Here is a 5,000-nt window from a genome sequence, read left to right on the forward strand (position 1 = left end):
AACACGTTTCTTACTACTTTTCCTATTTACCTATTTATTTATTTATTTATTTATTACGAGAAGTTATATTAATTCTAGCATAAGTGATGACAATGCCAGTAATGATATTATAGACGATAATCGCAATTGTAGTGGATAATTAACACAGTAGAGTTAAAGATGTTGGTTTGGTAGCGTGTTACCCAACTACAGGTAATGTCCATGTGGATTTTGGCGTATTTTGAGGATGACTCTCAGGCGATTTGAACGTGATCCCGTAATCACAATAAAAAGAACAATAAAATGACATCACTGGCTGACTAAAAAGGAAACATTAAAAAGAGCATCCATATTATACATTTATTACGCACAAATCTTTCGAACATAACCAGTACACAAGATAACACACCATACACTTACTTGGAACAGAGGCAACCCGCCACAGCACGAGAAGCACCAGTCAGCCAGCTGAAAATCCAAACGGTCTGTCACCAAGATAAAAAGCCTATCTACTGACCGACCTGGCTTGACCTTTTTATACTGGGGCTTCCCGCGTTTGGTAAGATTTTACCCATAATGCAGTTCATTTTATTTCTTAAATAGTGTATGGTGGGTTTAAAACAAGTTTAAATATACAAAAAATAAAATGAATAATATAACTATACAAAAATGGGCACATAAAATAAATAAAGGACAGGAAAGTACGAAAAGTGAAAGGAAGGGATCCGTGAGGGAAAACGGGAAAACACAAAGAGAAAAACGAGAGAGAAACAAAACAAAAGGTGAATTAGTCGAAGACAAAAGGCAAGAATAAGGAAAGGTAAGTATAGAATATAAGGTAAGTAGTGTATAAGTAAGGCCGCGGTGGCCGAATGGTTAGAGCATCGGACTCAAGACTGTCACGACAGCAATCTAACGCCGGCGCGTTGTTCCCTTGGGCAAGGAACCTCACCTCGATTGCCTACCTAGCCACTGGGTGGCCAAGCCAGCCCAAGTCAGTGCTGGTCCCAAGCCCGGATAAAATAGAGAGAATGATTACCTAAAAAAAAAAAAAAAAAAAAAAAAAAAGTAACACCGGCACTCTCCGTGGAAAGGAACTGGGGACCCTAGCACGTACTCACTCCAAGAGCATCACAACATGAAAAAAAAAAAACTACAATTAAGTATCATGCTGTGACCACGGCGGCTCAGACATGAACCTACCGTTAAAAGAAGAAGTGTATAAGTAGTGTTACGTGCAGTAGAAATAGTGTAGATGTATAAGTAGATCACGGACCAATGGGAAAGGTAAATCAGAGGGTATAAAACACAGATTCATTCTTATTAAAAAACACAGGAAAACAGCAAAGCTACCTCATCTTGCAGGGCGAAGGAGTCCGTAGAGTTGCTATACAGATTCGTACCGTCAGGGGAACAGGCGGCCCGGAAGCCTGCGGGGTGACCCGCCTGATGCCAGGGGAAATTCACTACGTCAGCTTTGCGGCCCGAGATACCCTCTGTGAGGATCAGCATCATCTTGTCCACCTTCTCCTCCAGCTGCGTAACCTTTTTGCGTAGTTCGGTGGCCTCTTCACCCCCACTCGCTGGCAGCCGCGGGAAATCTCTGCGACTGGTGACGTCACACAGGGCACGGTCGGGCACTTCCCCGGCACGCTGGTCGCGGGTTGGGTTGAGAGGGCCGCGCTGGTCACTCGCGGTCGGTGCTGGTACCACAGGGGGTGGAGGGGGAGGGGACAGGGCAGGGAGGGCCGTGCACCCCCAGTGCCAGGCAGTCACACCTGTCATCCCACACCTGAAGCATGATGGGACAAAGACTGGTGCATCTGCAGTACTCTCTCCTTCTGTAGCACTGCGAGGGCACTCCTTGGCAGTATGTTGGTCGCCACATGCTGCACAGCGTGCCTTGTCCTTGCAATACTTAGCTACATGGCCACTTCCCATGCAGTTATAGCAGATCACAGGGGATGCCCTCCACGGCCGCACGTGGCTGGCGGGCATGTATTTTCCGAAGAAGTGGTATGTACTTGGAGGTGGTTGCTCTCCTTTCCATATAATGCGGATGCGGTTTAATGGTTGCCCATCCTTGTGCACTCTTATGGCCTTGTGAACTCCGTCGAGTGCATACACATTTTCAAGATCAAGATCCTTGTTGTAGTGTGTCACAAGGTATTCATCATATTTTCTTTTTTTGCGGTTCATCACATAGCTTGAAGGTAATACCTCCAATTGATCCTTTAATAAGTTCGTCAATGTATTTCTGCTGCGAGCGAGCGACATACACATACGGTGAGGAGAGAGTGTCTCCTCGCACAAGGTCGAGGGGGGTGCCCCCCAGGGCCGGAGGATCGTTGCCGAGGTCCTGCAGCCATTTCATTTTTTTCGATTTCGTTGTGCCTTCAGGGAAGGCGAGGCGGACGTAATTCTTCTTTGGTGCCAGTGGCATCTTACCGGCATTGTCGGGCTTTCTTTTTTTCTTTGCTTTCGACTTCACTAATGTGAAGCCGTCACTTCCTCCGTCAGCGTCGCCCACCAGGGCGTCGGGATCACCTTCAGTGCATGCCTGTTGCATGGCAATGGATTCAGTGGGACTATCCACTGAACTACAGGATGAAGCGCATTCTTCAGCCGCGGGAGGGGTGGGACAGTTATCCTCCGCGTCCTCCCCCTCAGTGTTTACATTAGTGGGCGTGTCAGCGCTGACAGCAGCCACGAACAAAATCAGGATCCCTGTGACGTCGAGTCCAGTGACGCAACCAGCCCCTCAGGTGCATCTGACACAAAAACGGAAGGGACTGTGCTGAGAAGTGGAACAAAGCTAAGACCAAATGTTTAAAATGGTTAAAAGTATTTTTCAGTCCACGACTACCATCTGTAAGGAAATCCATAATCATAAAGTTATATGTTTCTTATGTGAATCTATAATTCGTAATATTAGAGGATATAATAGCATGAAGTACAGGTTGCCTACTAAACCACTTTCACATATGGATAAACGCACAATCAAATTCGTATCATGGAATATGCGTAGCATATAGCTAAATGATCTAGAATTTTACATCCACAAATATAATATTGATGTTATATGCGTGCAAGAACCTTTTGCTGCCGCTGCTAAGATGAAAATAGCACCTGCACTTAAGGGGTATTATTCATATGTGAATACAGCCATGACTGGATTGTTGACATATGTGAGGTAACACTGCCACATAAATAGTTAAAAATCCGAGAACACTGATGTTCAATTTCATCATCTAAAAATCCAGACTGCCTCTGGGTATTTTTCACTGTATAATGTATATGCCAGATACTCAATTTCTGGCTAGTTCTCTCCCCAATTTTCACAACCAAGGCACGTTATGCATGGGCGACTTCAATGCAAGCATCCACACTTTGGAGACAACCAGCGTAATAGTAATGGGGAAGAATTCAAGCATTTCATCAATAATAGATCACTGACAGTATATGACACAGAAGCAGAGACTCATTTGGGAGGTGGTAGGTTAGACTACGTATTTGGCAAAAATTTAGTTCATGGTAATGTCTGTACTTCACTGGTACGAGAGTTAGTTAGTGACCACTTTGCAATCCGAACAGACTATACTGTAGACAGCGACTCAGCCCTAAATCACCTAGGCTCAGAATAATTATCCCACCGGGCCTGGGCATCACTTCAAGGCACGGGTCTATGACTGGTATAACACCTATGAAATAACAACTGTTGAAAATTTTTCTCAGGATTTAATTAAAGTTGTCACTGACATATATCAATATGGGTCTGTTCACGAAAACTCTCGAAGAAAAGAGGCCCAGGCCTCCTATGCACCGGGTGGATCAATGACCCTATTTTGGCCAAGGAACATAACGGGTTCCAGAGCTTGCTAATTGTTATAAAGATAGTAAGACGACAGATATCTTCTGCAGTTTCTTAAAGCCACAAGGAATTCAGGGAATTAAAAACTCAGATTCGTAGTAAACACTGGGAACAATTTCTGCAAGGTATCAATAGTCAACCTCTGTGGCTGACATGTGGAGAAAAATTAACAGGCTGACAGGTAAACTCTCACAACACCGCAGTTCCACAGTCCACAAGAGCAGGCTATATGCTGCTAGAGCAGTGGGCCGGGAATTCTCAGCTAAGCTCACTCCCAAAGGGATAAAAGATCACCTAGACTAGTCGAAAATAGATCGGGACTTTAATATAGCTAGTATCCTGTGCTGCTATTGAGCCCTCCGACTTTGCCGAATTAACCGAGTGGGAACTAAGTTATGCCCTTCTGAAAGGTTAGGCAACCGCCCCTGGCGAAGATGGCATTACTTACAGCGTCCTTCGTCACATTGCTCAGGTACCAAGCAACCCACTTTTGCACCTGTATAGACTCAGCCTATCACAAGGAATCATCCCAAGCTCCTGACTAAAAGCTTATCATTCCCATACCTAAACCTAATACTGAACAAATACAGGCCCATTTCCTTGACCTCCTGTCTGTGCAAAGTACTTGAGAGGATAATACTGAACAGGCTTATGTATCGCATAAATGCTAAGTTATCCCCCAGACTGTATGGATTTCTCAGCACTGTTTTGCAGAATACTTAACAAACACAAACCCAGGCATGCAAACCGTATTTCTTGATCTTAAATCTGCCTTTGATATTGCTAACAGAGAATAATTCTTGAGCAACTAGCTAGTTTTGGTATTCAGTGAAAACTGTTAACATGGATTCACATGTATCTATCGAATCGGTCGGCTCAGGTACTCTACAGGATTAAGAGTACTCATACAAAAGTATTTGAACTCGGCACACCTCAGGGAGGTGTACTTAGCCCCATGCTATTTAACATCTTAATGCATAGATTACTAGGCGATATACCACTTGAGGGAAACGACTCCATTATTTGCTATGCCGATGATATTTGCATTAAATCCTCATCCGAGGAAAGAATGCAAGAGATTCTAGATATACTCTCAGCAAGGGCTATTGAGTGTGGCTTGATAATCTCGACTGAAAAAACCAGGCTCTTA

The sequence above is a fragment of the Penaeus monodon genome, chromosome 37, assembly GCF_015228065.2.
Source record: "Penaeus monodon isolate SGIC_2016 chromosome 37, NSTDA_Pmon_1, whole genome shotgun sequence".
Classification (NCBI taxonomy): Eukaryota; Metazoa; Arthropoda; class Malacostraca; order Decapoda; family Penaeidae; genus Penaeus; species Penaeus monodon.